The 21,509-nt window shown below is 41.5% G+C and overlaps 1 non-coding gene and 1 pseudogene across 1 annotated transcript; one reads left to right on the top strand and one right to left on the bottom strand.

Moving 5' to 3' along the window:
* The first annotated feature begins 1,074 nt into the window (after positions 1–1,074).
* Positions 1,075–4,215, top strand: LOC144321334 (T cell receptor alpha variable 9-2 pseudogene; annotated as a pseudogene).
* LOC144321394 (U6 spliceosomal RNA) lies at positions 3,415–3,523 on the bottom strand. Its single transcript, XR_013387056.1, has one exon. It is a non-coding gene; the product is annotated as a U6 spliceosomal RNA (small nuclear RNA).
* Positions 4,216–21,509: the final 17,294 nt, after the last annotated feature.

Raw genomic sequence — 21,509 nt, forward strand, 5'->3', positions numbered from 1 at the left:
GATACCTGACCTAAAACAGGATCCAAGCCTAAATTTCTTACTCCTCTCTGCATCTGGGAAACCATTACACTATGTTGGCTCTGAACTCATAAAGTTCTTGACCTGAATGTGTGGGGAGTCACCTCCAGGAAACAGCTGCGCTAAGCTTCTGAATGTGTCCAGGAATAAATGTTTACAGGACTTTATGAAAGTTCTGTAAGTCTCCAACTTTTTCCTAGTAATCCTGATTTCTTCCCTTGTGGGGAAAATTATTTGATTAATATTTGGCAACAGATTAAAAAAATCATCCATGGATGATGTTTCTTGTGTCTAGAATTCCTACTTTTCACTTTTAAATGATACTGAAACTTAGGAATAGTTGAACTTTAAAACATTTGGATATAGAATGCAGTTATTTTCTTCAGAAAAACTTATTAAAAAGATATATTATTATTATTGATATTATTTTAGAACCACTTAAATACTGTATTTCAAGTAAAGGCATTTGTTCATTACGTTGTGTAACTTAACCAACAATTAGTGAGTGCTTAAAAACCGACAGTCACTATTCTCAGTTTAGGAGTATGGTGCCAAAATACACAGAATCAATCAGCAATTTCTTTTCTTCTTATTACTTTTTCTGTAATCAACCCTGACCACTTTTCTGACAGACGGTGGATTATAGGCTGGCCAACATGGGTATATGAGAATATTATAAAGTACTGTTGTGAAATGCTTTAGTACACGGTTACCCTGTCAGCTACCAAATCCCCCGGGATGATGTGTTACGGAACTTCCATACCAGGGAGTGTCTGAAGAACAAAATGGACTTGAGAGGTTAGACTGTTGTTTTTCAGAGTTCCAAGTGCCACCTGAAGCCTGACATGGGCCTCAGAAGTCAGGGATCAAACAAGGTTGGGGAGTTTGGGAGGACCCTGACCAACATAGTTCATTCAGTCCCTGTCCACCAGGGGGTGCAGCTTCCTACCACAAACACTACCCTGGGTGAAATGAGGGCTTCCCCTGATCATTTCCCTCACACCACGTTTCTTCACGTTGAAGAGTGATGAACATTATTTAGGTGACACTCCAGAGATGAAGTTTCCTCCAGGCGTTGTGATTGCCCTATTCTTCATGGTTGGTAAGTAAAATGTCTCTTAAAATTAAAATTTAATTTTTTCCACTATGTCGGCAAAACTGAATTTAAGTATTATTTTCTCTAAGAGCTTCATGCCTAAGCTGACACAGATCTCTTTTCTTTTTCCCCCAGGACAAACGCATGGAGACTCAGTGAACCAGACGGAAGGCCAAGTGACCCTCTCAGAAGAGGCCTTCCTGACTATGAACTGTACTTTCTCAACATCATGGTCACCCAGTCTATTCTGGTATGTCCAGTATCTGGGAGAAGGTCCAAAGCTTCTCCTGAAAGCCTTGACAAACAAGGCAAAGGGAAGCAACAAAGGTTTTGAAGCCACCTTGGACAGTTCATCCAAATCCTTCCACTTGAAGAAAGGCTCAGTGGAAATGTCAGACTCAGCTGTGTACTACTGTGCCATGAGTGACACAGTGATAGGGACTGCAGGGGGAGCTGGGTGCAAACTCTGAGCAGAGCAGGGCCTGGATGCTGAGCCTCTCTGACTGATCCACTGGGGTTCTCACGCAGTCTGTGGTTGTCTCTCGGTGTCTGGTTGATACAAAGTCAGACAAATGGCTGGAGCTTAGGACCGGAAGTGACATTGCACAACATCAACTGTTCATTAGTGACATTTAAAATACTTTGATGCCAAGAGTTCCTCAGCCAGGGAGTAAGCAATTTCAAGATAAATCCATGTGACAATGAGGTGGCACCTGCCTGATACTTGCTGTGAGAGTCCAGTCGCACAAGTGTGTCAGACAGGCCTGGTGGGTATTACTGTGCCTTATGACACTTTTACACAGACACAGTGTGCCTGAGAAGGTGGCATCTGCCCAGTGTCTTCCTGATGGAGGTTGATGGGAGAGGTGATGGGAGAGCTTCAGCCTCCAACCAGGTTTTAGTGGAGAAAGAAGGGAAGGGAAGAAAGGAGGAGGAACACATGTACCTAAGCAAGGAAGAGAGAGGCCCTGGGCCTTTATTTAGTTGCCTTGAAATATAAATATTATTCCCAAATTTGTATAAATGTAAAAGGATATGAAAATGTAGTTTGAAAATTTCAAATTTCTCAGACACTTGGATAAATATAGTAAACTAGAAATGCCTGCCTGGCTCTGTAGACAAAGCTGCAACTCTGGATCTCAGGTTTTATGCTTCAGCCCATGTTGGGTGTAGATTACTTTAAAAAAAAGTCTAAAAAACCTCCATGGTAGATAATAATACTTGTTTATCTCTTGATTTCCAAATAGACTTTTTTGGAAAATATTTTATTTGCTTATTTGAGAGACAGAGTGCATAGGCACAAGTGTCTACAAGTAGGTAGATGGAAAGGGAAACACAGGCTCCTCACTGAGCAGGGAGCCGTAAATTGAGGCTCAATTCCAGGACCCTGAGATCATGACCTGAGCTGAATGCAAAATCCTAAATGACTGAGCCTCTCCCATACCTCTAATACTCTTTAAGAAGTTTAGTAAAGACATCCCAAAGGGCAGAAATTCACAAACACAAAGGGAAACATGAAAGAAGTTATCAGCAGACAGTAAAGTCAACCAATTTTAGAAAATGAGCTGTATATGCTTAGGAGCGAACAAAGATACTAAAGAAGAAAACCAGGCCTAGGGTGGAAGCACTCAGTGTTGCTGTGCCCTCCAGAAAGGGTCAAGGAAAAGAAGCACCACATATTTTTTGTGAATTAAGGAAGATTTCATGGCCCACATTGGTGGGAATGTGTGTGTGCGTAGGTGTGCGTGTGTGTGTGTGTGTGTGTGTGTGTGTCTGTCTTGAGGTTAAGGGAAGGAATCTAAGTAGACTGAGTGGTCACCTTCAGCGCTCAGACCTGAGCATACAAAGCATGGAAGGTTACTGTGATTCAGCTGATGTAATGGAATGATATAAATATAAGAGTTTGGTAACCTAATGACCAAGCTCTGGTGTCTCTTCTGGCCATTCTAAATCGCTGAGCTGTGGAAACTAAACAGTGAGGAGGAGGAGGACTCAGAGACAGGATCTATTGTCTGAGCCCTGCAGCCTGAGCTCTTTAGCCAAGAGTGATTAGATTTTTCTGCTGTCCGGCCCAGGGAGGCATGTGACCAGACCCTGACAGTGAGGAGGAACACTAGCATTCACCAGAGGTAGCTTGACAGAGCTACAATGAATAGTCTAAACACTTTGCCTTCTTGGCATAAGTGACCTATTTCTGCCTTGGGTGAAATCACATAGTGTGAGCATACAAGATTCTTATATCTTGTTTTCATGATCTTACATGTTATGTGGTTTCTAGAATTCATTACAGGTAGTATTAAATGATTATGTACTGCTTCAGGAATTTTCATGTCCTTCTTACACATGGGCCATGCTAATATATCCTCTGTATCATTCTAATTTTAGTGTATGAGCTCCCAAAGTGAGGCCTGTCCATCATATGTTCATAAGTGCCACCCAGCGACTTTTATCTCAAATGCAGTGAATGAACATATCACAGTTAAACCATCTATCCTAAGTCTTCGTTTCAATATAAATCTTACTCAAGTTTATTTTCAGATTTAATGTTTTTATTAAAGTTGCTTAATGCAAAAGAGTTTTGGGTAGTGAGACTCTCAGCTGGTACAAAGAGAAGTGTGACAGGACCCACACAACTTGCTATACCAGGAAAGTCCTGTTTCCTGTTCTGGGACCAAAGCAGGATGTACCAGACAATCCCCCCTCACCTTGGCAGTCTCACCTCACACTGTTGAGCCCTGAAATTGCAGAAGCAGATGACATTTTTCATCTAGTGGGAGAACCCGAACATGGTGCCTCCAGAATTCTCAAGGTGGTCATAGCTTCCATGTGGCTTGGTCAGGATGGTCCCTGTGCGAATGTGCCACCTGTATGACTTCAAATCAAGAGAGATGGGCAGTATCTTGTGGGTACCTTGAGAAGGACATGTGTAAAGTAGAAGTGTTTTGTGCCACATCACCTATTCTGAAACCCCTGATCCCATGCTTTTTCCTTCAGGATCTAGTATTGCCCAGACGGGAACTGAAGCCCAAGCAGCAAAGTCAGTGCCGGAGAAGGGGGCTGTCATCCTGGAATGCACATATAACACCAGTGAACTCCGTTAAAGTCTATTGTGGTACAAGCAGCTCAGTAGTGAGGTGGTGATGTTCCTTATCCATCAAGAATCTTACAGCCAGCAAAATGCCACAAATGTCGCTACTCACTGCATTTTCAGAAGACAAGAAAATCCATCCAACTCGTCATCTACACTTCAGAGCTCGTGGACTCTGCAATGTATTCCTGTGCACTGAGGGAGCCCACAGTGAGTGGCACCTTGGAGGGAGGTGTACCCAAGCCCCACAGCTCTTGTTGATGCCTGCTTCTGCTGTAGGGCCCAAGGCAGGGATTTGCCATCCCAGACAGGATGAGGCTAAGGTTGTGGCAGCACAGGCGCAGGGCTAGAGGGAAATTCTCACTCTCAGAAAACACCTCTCCAGTTAAGAGTTATCCTGCATCCAAAAGATCCCTGTAAATTTGTGTTGAAATTGTTATCGAAGACTAGAATAACCACAGTAAACATGTTGCCATTTTGCAATTAGATTCAGCTAGAGATTTGGCTAAGGAAATTTAGAAATCTTGTCTCAAAAATCAGTAATAATGTGTGTGAATTGTTGGATTTTCAGATAAATTTGTTCACTACAATTCATTGAGGATATCTTTGATACAGGCATCGTTAGAATAAGAAAGGCCATGAATTATCTGTGTGGTTTCCTTTTTTTGTTTTATATCATGCTGTTTCGTACCATTTAGGGATTTAGTTTGATTAGATTTATTTATTGCGAGTACTAAATCGTACTCTCATTTAGTTTCAAGAGACCTGCTCTGTGACGTAATTTGTACTAGTGTCCATTCCATCTTATTAACACATTTCTCTAGCCCAGATGTGCTCAGGTTGCATATAGGAGGTTTAACTGCTTCTCGCCAGTCTTATCCACAAAAGATCAGAATTAGGAGCTCTTAGGGGTACATGGTGAAGGAGCAGAGTGTGAATTGTCCTCTTTGTGTGTTCCTGCCCCTCAACACTCCTTCAAGAACATTTTTTGCCTCATGTGGCTCAGTGTGTACACTCTCGAGCCCTCCTTGTTTGATCCTTTTTTGCCACATTCTCCCCACTTTCCTCTTCCCACCTCTAACTGCACGTCCCTTGTGCCTTCAAGTTTGAATGGTAACGGATGATTGATAAGACCAACGTCTTGCATTCTAACACCCTCTTATGTTTGCTAGAAAGGCAGATGTGTAGAGTAGAAATCTTAAGAAGAATCTCTTGATGGGTTCTAAGTACAAAATTTTACCATTTTAACTTACATTTTTACTATTTACATTTCTTTGACATGTACGGTGGTATCAAATACATTTACGTTGTTGTTCAGCCAGCAGCACATTCCATTCCTAGAATTCGTTTCCCCTTGAAAAATTGTATATTTTTACCCATTAGACAATAACTCTCCATTATTGCATCCCTCCATTCCTTGGAAAGTATCAATCTGCTTTCTTGTTCCATGAGATTTACTGCTTCAGATACTTCAAAGAATTGGAATTATTCAGCATTGGTCATTTTGTGACATTTCATTTGACATAATGCCCTCAGTGTTCATCCATGTTGCAGCATGTAACAGAATTTCTTTTTTTTTAAGGTCGAATAATATTCCAGTGCTTTACAGAGTACATTTTGTTTATCTATGTCTATCTGTGGATGGACATTTGGGTTGCTTCCACCATTTGGTGGAAATTGGAATTTATAATCAACTCAATAATTCAGATATATAGACAAATTCTTTCCATTTCTGAGTTGACACGTGAGATTGAATTCCTGGATGATAAGGCAATTCTATTTCAGATTTTTGAGGAATATTTATACTTGTTGATTAGAACAACAATGCTCTAGACTGTGTTAACAGAAGCAAGTTTCAAGGAAGAGAGAACGAGCATGATTGCTAGTCATGGATGGAGCTCCGGTAGATCGGCGCATCACAAAACCTTAGAAGAGTTTGTGCCTCTTGCTACACCGTATTACTTACACCAGATGCCTAATAATTGTTCTGAATGGAACTGTGAGGCCACTACCCATGGGTCAACTCCTGAATAGCAGTTTATGGATCCATTATAACAGTAAAAGAGTCAACCTGTAATTTCTTAATTCTTCCTCATTAGTTCCATTTGCATTAATAAAGAACCGGTAAAAGACTGTCTTGAGATATTCCAAAGGCTTGGGAAGAAGTCATTTTGCTACCCTCTAGAGTCTCTCTCAACGTTTCTTTGTCAACTATCTGTAGTGGCAAAAACAGGGAACAGGGTTTTGCTATGATCCAGCTCTGTGTTCAAAACTCTTAGTTCTGCCGTGAATTTTCCTGGCCCTTTTGAGCTTTGTTTCATTATTTGTAAATTGTGAGCGTGATGTCTTCTTTAATATTTTGTTGTGTCAATTTAACAGTAATGTATTGAGGGATCCCTGGGTGGCGCAGCGGTTTGGCGCCTGCCTTTGGCCCAGGGCGCGATCCTGGAGACCCGGGATCGAATCCCACGTCGGGCTCCCGGTGCATGGAGCCTGCTTCTCCCTCTGCCTGTGTCTCTGCCTCTCTCTCTCTCTCTCTCTCTGTGTGACTGTCATAAATAAATAAATAAATAAATAAATAAATAAATAAATAAACAATAATGTATTGAAAGAGTTTGATGAGTATCAGATGAACAATTTAGGAGGGCAATCTTAATAGGTACAGAAAAAGCATTTGACCAAGTCCAGATCCATTCCTGAGAGAAAGTGCCAGTGAATTAGATAGAATTGAAGGGGATCTGCACCTTGCAGAAGGGCTCAACAGAAGGCTGCGTCAAATGGCATACTTGATGGTGAAAGCTTAGTTGCTTTTTCGTTACTTTCAGAATTAAGGGAAGAATTTTAGCTCTTACCTCGTGTATTTAGTATGGAAGTAGAGGTTCCAGCCAACTCAATAAGCCACGTGGTAGAAAAAAAGGCCATACAGTTTGGAAAGAAAGAAGTGAACTGATCTTTATTAATAGGCAGCATAAATTGAGCAGAAAATGCAAGGAAATATTCAAAACAGCTACTACAACAAATTGGTTTAAGAAAGCCAAATGTACACCTGCCATATGATCCAGCCATTCTACTCCCAAATATGGACTCAAGAGAAATGAAAGCATTTGTCTATAAAAAGTCTCATACTCAGAAAAAAAGTCTTATACTCAATAATTCACGGCACCTTTATCTGTCACAGCCCACTGGGACTAATCCATATGGTCAGCAACAGCTAAATAGACAAATTGTTTTATAGGCACAAGATAGGATATGACACAGCAACAGAAAGAAACAAACTCTTGATAAGATGACCAATGAAAAAAATCTCAAAATAATTATGTTGAGAAGAAGCCAGACAAAAGAGTACAATTTGTAGAATATTTATACAAAATTATAAAATATGCAGACTAACTAATGCCTGAAACATTCCCTGGAAGTGAGTATGGTGCGGGTTGAGAGAAGGATTACAAAGAGACATGAGAAAGCGTTTGAGGTGATGCATACGCTCATTACCTCAAATGTGGTGAGGACTTCACAAATACATACATATGTCAAATCTTACAGAATCGCTCACTTCAAATCGGCACAGTTTATTTTTATGAAAGTTACCCATAAATAAAGCAATGAGATATCCAAATTTACTATGTATATCTTCCCTCACTGTTGTGCAATATTTTCGTGTGACCTAAAATGCAAACTATTTCTCCTGTAGGTTTGCAGTGGTTTAGAAATTTGTTTGTTTTACAGAAAGTTATAGGTAATGATGTCCACAAGAGTCAAACTGTGGAAGGAGCCTCGGTGTCCATCGAAAGATGAATGGATAAAGAAGATGTGGTTTATGTATACAATGGAATATTCCTCAGCCATTAGAAACGACAAATACCCACCATTTGCTTCGACGTGGATGGAACTGGAGGGTATTATGCTGAGTGAAGTAAGTCAATCAGAACAGGACAAACAGTGTATGTTCTCATTCATTGGGGGAAAATAAATAATAGTGAAAGGGAATATAAGGGAAGGGAGAAGAAATGTGTGGGAAATATCAGAAAGGGAGACAGAACATAAAGACTCCTAACTCTGGGAAATGAACTAGGGGTGGTGGAAGGGGAGAGGGACGGTGGGTGGGGGTGAATGGGTGACGGGCACTGAGGGGGACACTTGACGGGATGAGCACTGGGTGTTATTCTGTATGTTGGTAAATTGAACACCAATAAAAAATTAATTTATTAAAAAAATAAAAATAAATAGTCAATTTGCTAGAATCAAAGAGAGAATCAAAGAAGAGCTGCCATGAGCTCTGGGGTTGGATAATGGGGGGATACTAATTCATGAGCAAGGTAAAAGAATAGAGAGTTGCTTTAAACATTGTACCCATAGTCAACATCCATGTATTGTACACTTAAAATTGAAAGAGGCTGTATCTTAACGATAAGTGTTTTCTCATGTTATAAATTCAATTTGAAAAAGGAAGACACCACAACACTGATGCTACCAGTGCTGGTGTCCAAAAATTACAAGTAGCCCAAGTAAATCCCATGAATTTCACCAAGATAGTAATGATAGTAGATGTTACAAAATCATGAGTAATAGACACTACAAGATAGTAACTAGTAAAAGTATCATGTGCACACCCCGAAAAGGCACACTCATTAACAGGGAGCACTAAAACCAAAACATGGAATGAAGATCAGGGGTATATTGTTAGAAAGCAACTTAGATACTGAGGCGAGACTGACTGTCTCTTCTTTACACGGATTGGTTATAATATCAGAAATTAGTCAGTGGGCATCTCACATGAAACTTGGGAAACAAACAGTGCAAGTTTTGCTTATGATCTCCAGGAGCATAGCAAAAAATGGTACAGGTCAACTTAGTCGTGCAAAATAAGCTAAATTAAGCTTTATTTGTAGGACTAAGCTGATTTCCACAGAACACCTGGTGCTCATCAGGACACGGGCACTCCCTCATCCCTTCATGTATTGAACCCATCCCGCGGCCCTCTCCCTCTGGTAACCATAGTTTGTTCTGTTTAATAAAGCATCTGGTTCTCGATTTATCTCTCTGAATCATATTTTTGCTCTTTGCTTGTTTGGTTTGTTTCTTAAACTTCACATGCGTGAATCATATGTTCTTTGTCTTTCTCTGGCTTATTTCCCTCAGCATTATACTCTCTACCACCAGCCACATAGTGACAAATGGCAAGATTCCATTATTTCATATGGTTGAATAAGAGTCCATTAAAATTTTATATCTTCTGAACCTTTAGGAAATTACAGTGTTGAAACTAAATGCTCCGTAATATTTATGGATTTCTTTTGAATGAAGATAAGGAAATCAAATAGCACAAGATGAGATTTACTAAATTAATTTCCGATATCAGTTTCCATACAATTCTATTTTAAAAGTAAGATTTGGTTCACTTTTAATCCCCATTCAATCTAAGCAGTTATCTTCTTCTCTGACCATCTGCGTTTCCTTCATCAGGAAGCTTGGAATAAATGAGGCAGGGGATGTGTGTCTGCTGATTGCCTGGTCTGAGGTGTCTTTGCAGACTGTTTGAGTCCTCTAGGGGGCACTGCGGGCCGTACAAGACACCAAGACTTTCTGATGGTCCAGGGTTGAATGTTAGTGAAGGAGAGAACAGAAATCAAGTGAGCCAGTCCATTTGGATAGCAAAGGTGGCGGAGTGGGGGGTGTGTGGGGGGGGAAGGAATCTGTGTCAGTTCATCTCATGTTTTCAGCTCTGCCATTTCAACTTCAGACATGTCGAGGCCATGACCCTATATCCAAGTAATTATTCTCAGAACAGGGTAGGATTTTTCTGGGCATTGTGATGTCTCCATGGAAGCTCAATAGAAAACATGGTTTACAAGCTGCCAATTGTTATGAATAAAATCCCCGAAAATTACTGCCATTGAAATTTTTCAATACCGCAGATATCCTCCCTCTTCGTACATCCATGCTGAGAGTGGAGAGAACAAGAATGTAGAGAAGAAGAAGAGAGGAAAAAGTAAGGAACAGAAATAGAAGGAAAGGTAGAGGACAATGTTGACTTTGACCGGCCATGTGTGACTTGGCCAGACTCAGCTGTGTAAGTGAGCAGGTGTCCACCAGTTGCACAGGAGACTAAGAGAGCTGGAAATTAAATTAGAGAGGACGTTATGCAGACATCTTATTTTTCACTGACCAAATTCTGTTTGGAATCATTATCTATGCAGATGGGAAATGTCTCTATTGGTTTCTAGAACTATCTTGATATCAGGAAATTGTAGATATTTCTGCAATATCCAATGCAGTCTAACAGATGGTTCACCACGATCAACTATTTTTATATAACTGAATTTTCACCTTGTAGGTCCAATTATGCAATTTTGGGAATGGAGTCACTCTTCCCTATGATTTATCAAGGTTCTGCATAACCCAGAGACGCTGGCACTTCTAGAAATACCATCCAGCTTTCCTCACACACTAACCCATACATTTCTTATGTAACGTGTTTATGAAAAGAAAAAGAACTCTTATATCTTTCTATATTGGAAATATTGCCCCTCTCCCTCGGCAGTGTTGGCAAGTGCAATTTTGAAGACATTACTGTGCAGTGTCACTGGGGCACTGTGGGAGGAGTCTCGAGTTTTGTGACTCATGAGACTGAGGTGTGATTGGCGCCCCATGATTCTAGTGGAACAGATTGAGTGTAAGAAGAGAGTTTCTCTAGACCCGGACTCTACACTCTGTAGAGTAGGGGTGAAGGCACCTCATTGACTAGACAAGGAATCATGAAGAGACACTGGGATGCTCTGCTGGGGCTCCTGTGGGTCCATGTTTGCTGTGAGTGAGGCGATCCCGAATGGGGCCTGGGGAGTGGTCCAGGGCCACAGTGGTGGGGGGAGCTGACACTGAGCTCAGTGGTATTTCTTGGGATGTTTAGAGATTGAAAGCTGCATCAGTGCTCTCCAGTGATATCATTTGTGTTTGTTTTTCCTTTCTGGCAGTAGTGACAGGGATGAAGGTGGAGCAGAGCCCTTCAGCCCTGAGCCTGCAGGAGGGAGCCAGCTCTATTCTCAAGTGCAATTACTCTAGCGCAGTGAGCAGTGTGCAGTGGTTCCGACAGAATCCCGGGGGCGGCAGCCTCACCAGGCTGTTTTACATAGCTTCAGGGATGAAGCAGAGCGGAAGGCTAAACTGCACACTGAATGCTAAGGAACTGTTCAGCACCCTCCACGTCGCGGCCTCTCAGCTGGAAGACTCAGCCACCTACCTGTGTGCGGTGGAGGCACAGTGCTCCCTGGTGATCTGCAGCCTGCCCCCAAACTGCCGCTGGGCCTGCAGCACCAGCACTTCCCTGGGGAGGGCATTTGCCCCCACAGCAGCCTGTGTAGTTTTACAATTTCAGCTTTCTCTTACAATAATTTTTTCCTCCTAAACTTAGGTGAATCAGTGCTGTTCTTTCACTTACTTTTCTTGCCCTTTTTCTTCCCAGAAAATTCTTTGTAGGTAAAAACCTCTATGATGGGTCTTGAAGCAAATGACACAGATGCCTATATCCAATGCCCTGATAAATAAATAGATCTCCGGGCGCTACCTATAAAGTACCTGTAGAATAATAGAAATAGAACAGGCTTGAAAAAATAGATACCCGTCAACAGATAGAAAGAAATACCGAGATTCTTACTTAGCCTGTAGGTGGTCCGTGTTCAAGGAAATGTGAAGAGAATGTGTACAAAGTTCTTTCAAGTCTCTGTTAGCTTTTTCACTCTTGGGAATAGAAATAGAATTACATATTTTTATTGAAGTTCAGGAATTCTACTTATCCCACTACATATATTTTCTGTTTCAGTAATATAATCCCTGGTAAAGAAGTAGTTCATTTTATGCACGAACAAAGGGAAGATTTTAGAGTGTAAGTGACTTGGTTGAGCTCATAGTATTCCTAAGTTAATAATCTGAGGTGACAGGAGAGCTTATCCTCTGAGTATCTGTTATTGAATGCCCTGTAGAAGCACAAGTCTAAATGACTTCTACTGATCAATTTATATAATGTGTGGACATATATCACTGACCACGGTATATCCTTTTAAGGCATTTTTAAAGACCACCTTGTGGAGAAGAGCTTGTGGAGATTTTCATTCTGTTCCATGAAAATGCATTGCTCTTCCTCATGTTTTGAATGAATCTATTACTCATGATTTTGTAACATCATTCTCAGGTTGGGAAAGGGAGCAGAAAGCTTCCAAGACTGTGCAGAGGAATCTCTTCTCTGTTGTAGCCAGAGACAAAGACTTCTGAGACCAAACTCAAAGTTGAACCTATCATGTGGTCCAATTACAGCAGAAATTGAATTCCAGCTTGTGCCGGTTTTTATGTTCATGCAGAACATTGGTAGGAAGGACTGAGACCCTGAAAAATCAGATGGAGGTAGCTGGACAGACTCGCAGTAGCTGGGAGCAGAGGTAGCTTCTCGAATATGTGACCTGACAGTTACAGAGCCCGCAACTCTCCCAAGGACTCCTGCCCTTCATTGAATGCTGTGAAATCCTAAGAATGTGTTGCAATTCCTAATGATTTTATCTTCGTACTTGTCTTTAATGAGTGAGTCCCAGAAGTGGGAAGAATAGGTGCCTGAGCAGAAGCTATACATAGGGCAGCAGGACACAGGCAGGAACACGTGCAGGCTCAGGTTCTGGGTCACAGCAGGCTGTGTGTGAAGTGAGCTGTTGGCAGGACCACCTGCTGTGCCTGTGCCTGCTTTGGACTCTCTGGGGCTTTGGTATGCAGCAAGGGGTGTAGTAAAGTTTGTTGGGAAATTTTTTTTTTAATTTTTATTTATTTATGATAGTCACACAGAGAGAGAGAGAGAGATAGAGACACAGGCAGAGGGAGAAGCAGGCTCCACGCACTGGGAGCCTGATGTGGGATTCGATCCCGGGTCTCCAGGATCGCGCCCTGGGCCAAAGGCAGGCGCTAAACCGCTGCTCCACCCAGGGATCCCCTGTTGGGAAATTACTACAAAGGAAAGTGTATACATGGACATTTCAAAAGGGATTTGGCAGTTTCTTACACAGCGAAACACTCATACTATGTGATCCAGCAGAGGCCTTCCTATTTCCCCAACAAGGTTGAAAATGTATGTGCACACAGAGTTGTACACAGGTGTTTTATGGAAGTTTTAATCACATTTGCCAAAATGAGGAAGTAAGTAGTATGTTCTTCAGGAGGTGAATGAATAAATAAATGGTGGTACATTTAAATAATGGAATATGGTTGACGCTAAAAAGACAGGAAGTACGAAGCCATGAAGAGACAGGGCTACCTCATATACATTTTACTGAGTAAAAACAGCTAATCTGAAAGGGCTATATAGGGTATGATATAATCCCATGATGTTCTGGAAAAGCCAGAAATATGGAGGTGTTAAGATTGTGGTTGCCTAGTTTTGAGGGAGGCAGAGGGATGAATAGAGCACAGGGTATGTATAGTGGAGTGATCCTGCTCTGTATGATAGTAAGTGTTGGGTACATGCTTTATACATGTGTTCACACCATTAGAAAGTACAACAGCAAGTGGGAACCCTAGATATTGTAAGCTTTGGGTGATGTGTTTCATTGTGAAATTTGTCATGGGGAAGATGATAAATGGAAGGCTATGCCTGTGTGGGGGCAGGAGGTGCACTGGAAACCTCAGAGACCCTGAAAAATCTTTTGATTTTTTTGAATTTTTTGAATCTTTTTTGAAATAGTTGAAAAAAGAAATTCTTTAAAAAATCAAATTCACGGGGTCCCTGGTTGGCTCAGCGGTTTAGCACATGCCTTTGGCCCAGGACGTGACCCTGGAGTCCAGGGATCGAGTCCCACTTCGGGTTCCCTGTATGGAGCCTGCTTTTCCCTCTGCCTGTGTCTCTGCCTCTCTCTCTCTCTCTCTCTCTCTCATGAATAAATAAATAAAATCTTAAAAAAATCAAATTGAGAGAAATAAAACTAATACGTGTAAAGAGTTAAACATTTTTAAAAAATGTTCCCTTTGAAACAACCTAAACACACCTTTATGCTGTTTTTTTTTGTTTTTTTTTTTTGTTTTTTTTTTACTAAATATGCCCAATTTTCTTTCTTTTAAGGACTAAGTCCCAGTTTCTGAGGAGGCTCAGGGTGGGTTAGGATCAACATCAAAACCACTAGATCACATGTGTTTGTGAAAATGGTCCTGGGGTTCCATGATGCCAGCAGTTTCATCCCTTGATGACACCAGTCCAGAGTGCACACAACCAGGTCTCAATAAATATTTGCTTTGTTATGTAGTATAAAAGAAATTTAGAGATGGAAGAGCCCTTAGAAATCCTTTGGTCCAGCTTCATTTTTATACAACAGAGACTGCATTCAGGATGACAGTATGGAACAATTAGGTAGTGAATGAGCTGGACAAGAAAGAGAGTGCATTTTCTCACTTCCTACTTAGAAATTCTCCCCTGCCTTTTTGTTGTAGGACCATTGCTGGGTGAAAAGAAAGTGTCTAATGCAAGCCCAGTCGTAGCTCTGCCGTGTGTGTCTGAGAAAGTCGTGGTCCAATCAGTTGGAACTCCCGAATGGAGAGTTCCAATTTGGGTAAATGTCTGGGACCTTGGGCAAGAAAGGAGACTGGGGCTGAGCCACTGTTATTCTACCAGGAAACTCATCCATCACTCACTGTTTCTGTAGGAGAAAGCGAATGGTGATGCTGCCATGTGAACACCTACATATATTTCTAAAGACTTTCCCCAACATAGCAAATAAATTTTGTACCCAGATGGGCATCCCTTGAAGGAAGGATGAGTATTATAATCAAAACAACACACTGTCTGCAAAAATGATCACTGGAACGGAGCACTCATGCAGCAGGCAGTCATTGAGATGGCATAGATAAAGCTTTTCCTAGACAACTCTTTGACCTTTGACTTTGGGATCCAGTCCCACATCAGCCTACCCATAGGAAGCCTGCATCTCCATGTGCCACATAATGTGTCTGCTTCTGTCTCTGTGACTCTTGAATAAATAAATAAAATCTAGATAGATAGATAGATAGATAGATAGATAGATAGATAGATAAATAAATAAATAAATAAATAAATAAATAAATAAATAAATAAATAAATACAATTCTGAGTGCTATGGGAATGGTGCCCACAGGAACCTGGCCCTAAAGAATGATCAAGATAAAGGGTCTCAGAAAAACCAAGACTACCTCATTTCCAAAAGTCAAGCCCCTGTCCCATAATAAGTCAATATTGTCCCAAAATAATAATAATAAGTCCCAAAATAATAATAGTCCCATAATAAGTCCCAAAATAAGTCAAACAATATTGTATGAAATCATCATGGTGCCTGGAATTTCACACAATTTACCTTTCGATAGTTAATTCATGGAAGGAGTCATTCATTGGAATGTTCACGTTCATATCATTATATTCGGTTTGGAGAGCCACATGTGAAAAGTGCAGATATTGACCTAAGTATCTTTCTCTGAGAAGAGGAAATTTGCCCAGAAAGACTTGGAGAATTCTTCTTTTATGGGGAATAGTAGAGAGAATGGAAGATCTCAGAATGAGAAGCTTTCCATGTATAAAAAAACATTTCATATATACACATATATTTACGTATTGAGTTGATATTCTTCACCATAACTGTCTTTAAATCTTTCAGAGCGGGAGAGGAGGAAGAAAGAGTAGTTTTATTCTTTGTCATTTCAGAGGATCCATTTGTAGGAATTATGGGACAGGGGCTTGACTTTTGGAAATGAGGTAGTCTTGGTTTTTCTGAGACCCTTTATCTTGATCATTCTTTAGGGCCAGGTTCCTGTGGGCACCATTCCCATAGCACTCAGAATTGTATTTATTTATTTATTTATTTATTTATTTATTTATTTATCTATCTATCTATCTATCTATCTATCTATCTAGATTTTATTTATTTATTCAAGAGTCACAGAGACAGAAGCAGACACATTATGTGGCACATGGAGATGCAGGCTTCCTATGGGTAGGCTGATGTGGGACTGGATCCCAAAACTCTGGGATCACAACCTAAGCCAAAGGCAGATGCTCAATCACTGAGCCACCAGGGTGCTCCACTCAGAATCTTTATAATTGCCTGGATTCATTATCACAGAGGTCATCAGAAACTTCCAAGAAATTAATATGAATGAGAAAGGGGTTTTGGCAAAAAGAATACTGGAACTCACCGGACCGGAGACTTTATCAATGAATCTTGGGGAGCAGACACTCTATTGGAGTTTAGGAGATAGATGAAGGAGTGTGGAATGTGAACCAGTTGGCCAGGAAGTAGGAAGCATGACAGGATAGAAGGCTAATACTTCAAAAGAAATTCTCCTGAGGCTATGAGTCAGTAATTACATTGGAGGACATGCCGTGCATTTTGATTGGAGAAAATGAAGTCTCTTCATAATAAAGTCATATGGTTATATTTTCTTGAGGTTGCAGGTGGATGTTCCATCAGAATTTCTACTCTGTCTTTCAGTACATTGCAGAATATAAGACACATAGCATTCAAGTGGTTTTACAGATTGACAGATTTCTCTACAGAAATTTGTCTGTCAGAGGTACAATTAAGAGAAAAACATTTCCCTGATGAATTGAGTCGAGATGTGGCCACTGACAGTAGTGCACTTGTGCTGACACAGAACACACACAGAGCATGTGGAGGGTTCATTCTAGTGCATTCTGATGAACCAGGCTCTGTCAGAAGCAGGAACTTTTTCATATTGGCTGGGTGAACGGTGTGGGAAAGTACTGTTAGAGGAAAGAAGGGGCAGCCTGAGAGGAGAAGGAGCTCAGCTGGCTGAAGGCTGCAATTCTGAAGCTCTGAAGCTGATCAGCACTGAGAGGAGCCATGAAGACATCAATGAGAGCATTAATCACGTCCTTGTGGCTGCAGGTGAACTATGAATTGAGCGTTTATGGGAAAGAGAGGATATTAGTGGATATTCTTCAGAAGTCAAGAATGGTTTTACTCAGGCTTCCTCCAATTAGTGCAAAAAAGAGAATTTGGAAATATTGTCACCTGGAATCTGTTCTCTTTGTTCTGACCTTTTCTTTCTGCATAGAGGTCAGCCAAGGAGAGAATGTGGAGCCGCATCCTTCTACTTTGAGTGTCCAGGAGGGAAACACCTCTGCCATCAACTGGAATTATCCAGACAGTGGCTCAGACTACTTGCCTTGGTATAAGCAAGAATTTGGAAAAGGTCCCCAGCTCATGATAGACATTCGTTCCTCTGTGGCCGAAAAAGAAGACCAAAGACTCACTGTTTTCTTGAATAGGATGGCCCAACACCTCTCCTGCACATCGCAGGCACCCAGCCTGAAGACTCACCTGTACTTCTGTGCAGCGAGCACACTGTGCTTCCGAGGCACGTGCTGCCTCCACTCAACCCTGTGTGATGGTTGTTGGTTATTTACTAATTGTCTTGTTCTTACTGGGAAACTCTTGAGATTAGATTCGTGTAAAACATTTTACACAGGGTGAGCTAGTGCTGTCACCCAACATGTCAGTACACTGGATTCTTTCCCTCCTTATAGTGCTAACTCCTGTGCAGTAGAATCAAGACAATTCTCGATTGGTCCATTTCCCCGAAGTCTGAAAATGGAGTCACAGGGAATCATGCTTCTATATTATTAGTTTACTTCATCTAAGGTCAACTTAGAAGTGAGAGAGAGGGTGCCATTTCTATAGGCCTGAATGCTTGATCACACAGGGGAGAATTGATGCGGTGAAAGAAAAAAAAATTGCTTTTTCCAGAGTGTACAGAGAGTACATAGCTCAGATCCAGACACATTCAGACTTGAAAGCTTCACCATGGTTGGCGTATTTGTTTCCTCCTGCCTTGGGACAATGTGGTACAAACTCGATGGCCTCTCTTGATCCTATGAGGCCATGCTGGGTGGTGAGAGTTTCCCTTTTGCTTGCTTTGTCTAGGATGTGTTGACTGAATTTGTGTAATTTCTCCCAGTCTGGCAGAGTGAGGCTGCTTTCTGCACATGCTCACTAGCCACTTCCCGAAGCTCACTCTTCTTGTCCTCCTTGGTTGGGTGTGCTTGTAGCAAGCCACAAGGTGCGAGATGGACGGGTGTGGCACTCAGTTGTGTGTAGTGTTTACTTTAACTAGGTTTGTTTGCTGTGAGTCAGTTGTACTCACATTTAGTTTTCAGAGAGGCCTGCTCTGTGACGTAGTTTGTAGTAGTGTCCGTTCCATCTTATTAACAGCTGTGGCATAGGAGAGCTCAGTTTGCATACAGGAGGTTTACCTGCTTCCTACCTGTCTTATCCACAAGTGACCATACTTAGGAGCTCTTGGGGGGACACCGTGAAGGAGCAGGAAGTGGATTTTCCTCTTTGTGTGTTCCTGCCCCTCACTTCAACACTCTCTCAAAGCACTTTTTTGCCAACCTATGGCTCAGTGTGCACACTTCCCAGCACTCTTTGTTTGACCAATGTTCAACAGTGCAGTATCCTCTTTCTCTGTATTTCCTTCCTTCCACCTTAATTCCCTTCCCATAGGACCTTAAAATTCCGATGGTAATGGATGGTTGATAATTGGTCTGGCACTGCACCACCCTCTTATATTTGCTTGGATGGCAGATCTGTAGTGTAGATCTCTTAACGAGTGTCACCTTGAAATTTTCTTATCATTTTATTCATTTGTTGGAGAGCAAGAGAGAGCAGGAGAGAACAGGAACTGGGGGGAAGGGCTGAGGGAGAGGGAGAAGCAGACTCTCTGTCAGGTAGGCAGCCGACACCAAGCTAGATGCAAGAAGCTTGGGATCATGACCCCAGGTAGATGCCAGGTAGATGCTTAACTCAGCCACTCAGGAGCCCCCCCTCACATTTTTAAAAATTTAATTATAAAATTCTACCATTTTAACAATGAGTTTTACTATTTTAACATTTTTTGTCTATATACTTCAGTAGTATTAAATCCATTACATTGTTGTTCAACCAGCACCACCGGCCATTTCTAGAATACTTTTCATCTTGAGAAACTGAATATTTCTGCTCATTCAACAGTAACTCCCCATTATTCCATCCCTCCAGTCTTTGGAAAGTACCATTGTGCTTTCTCTTTCCATGTGTTTCACTACTTTAGATACCCAAAAGAAGTGGAATTATGCTATCTTGGTCATTTTGTGACATTTCATTTGCCATAATGTCCTCAGGGTACATCCATCTTTCAGTACTTAAAAAGTGACAGTCGCAGTTCTAAATATTGGGGTACAGTGCCAAAAACCACAGACTCACTCAGCAATGACTTGTCTTCTTTATACTTTTTCTGTATTCAACCCCAACCCCTTTTCTGGCAGTCAGGGGGTTATAGGCTGGTCCACAATGGATACATGAGAATATTACAAGGTACAGTAGTAAAATGCTCTATCAGATTGCTACTCTGTCAGCTATAAAAATGCCCTGGGATGCTTTGTTAAAGAACTTCCATATCCGGGGGTGTCTGAAGAGGAAAATAGACCTGAGAGTTTGGATTGTTGTTTTTCAGAGTTCCAACCGCCACCTGAAGCCTGCCATGTGCCTCATGGAGTCTGGGATGATACAGGTTGCTGAGTTTGGGAGAGCTGTGGGCAACACACACCCATTTCAGTCCCTGTCCACTAGGGGATGCAGCTTCCTATCACAATCACATTTCCTGTGTGAACTGAGGGCTTTCACTAAGCATTTCTTTGTCACTCTGTGTTTCTTTACGTTGAAGAATGAAGAACATTATTTAGGTGACACTCCAGAGATGAAGTGTTCTTCAGGCATCGTGATCGTCTTACTCTTCATGCTTGCTAAGGGAAATACCTCATAAATTTACATTTTTTTTTATTTCCCATTGTGTCAGCAAAACCTTTAAGAATAATTTTTCCAAGAACTTTATGCCTGCTCAAGGTGACTCAGGTCTCTTTTCATTATCCCTAGGACAAACCCATGGAGACTCAGGGACCCAGATGGGAGGCTAAGTGACCCTCTCAGAGGAGGCTTCCCTGACTATGAACTGTTATTATTCAGTGTCATGGTCCTGCACTCTTCTGGTACGGCCAGTATCAGGGAGAAGGTCCACAGCTCCTCCTGAAAACCTTGACAGACAAGGAAAAGGGAAGCAGCAAAGGTTTTGAAGCCACCTTGGACAAAACATCCAAACCCTTCCACCTGGAGAAAGGCTCAGTGAAAGTGTCAGACTCAGCTGTGTACTACTGTGCCCTGACTGACACGGTGACGGGGACTGTAGAAGGAGCTGAGAGCGAACTCTGATCAGACAGGGGCCTGGATGCTGAGCCTCTCTGACTGATCCACTCTGGTTCCAGCACAGTCCGTGGTTGCTTGTCCCTTGGTATCTGGTTGATACAAAATCATACAAATGGATGGAGCATAGGAGCCAGAAGTAACACTCCCCATCTGCTGTTCATTAGTGATATTGAAAACACTTTGATGCCAGTAGTTCCTCTTCAGGGCATAAGCAATTTCAAAATAAAATCACATAAAAATGACGTGGTCTTCTGCTCATGCTTGCAGTGAAACTCCAGCCCCTCAATTGTTCAGACCATCCTGGTGAGTATTATTGTGTCTTATGACAGTTTTAGATAGACACAGTGTGCCCAAGAACGTGGCATCTGCCCAGTGTCTTCCTGATGCAGTATGACAGGAGAGGTGATGGCAAACCAGGTTTTAGCAGACAAGGAAGGGAAGGGAAGAAAGGAGAAGGAACACATGTACCCAATCAGGGAAAAGAGAGGCCAAGGGCCTTTGCTCTTCTTTCTTTTCTAGTGAATCAGGTGGTAGACACGGCCAGATATCAAATGAATATGTGAGGGCAGAAGCATAATAGGCTCATGTCCTGGCCAGTTAAATAGATCAGTTGGCTTTCTGACAGTTAGAAGTCAAGTGACATAGTTTTCAGTGTCCAGGATATATTGTGAGAGAGAATGCTCTTGCACTATGTTTCCTAACAATATAGATAGATAGGTGACACTGGGAAGGAAATTGTATAGATTTCTCTAAGTCCTGTTTTTCCCCTTCTCACAGAGGCCAAAGACCATGGGATTGGGAGAATGCATGGGAGCGTGTGAAGTTGTGTAAAGGCTAATATAAAAAGCAATGTGTGTATTGTACTGCCAAACTGCCATTATTGTTGCAATCTCCTCTATTTTTTAATATATTATATATGTATATATATATATATATATAATTTATTTTAGAAGGAAAGGAAGAAATACAGAGAAAGATCGCAGAGAGGGGCAGAGGGAAAAGGAGAGTTACCAAACCATATACCCAGTATGTATATTTGTATTATAATAAAGTA

The sequence above is a fragment of the Canis aureus genome, chromosome 9 (genome assembly GCF_053574225.1).
Source record: "Canis aureus isolate CA01 chromosome 9, VMU_Caureus_v.1.0, whole genome shotgun sequence".
NCBI classification, from domain to species: Eukaryota; Metazoa; Chordata; class Mammalia; order Carnivora; family Canidae; genus Canis; species Canis aureus.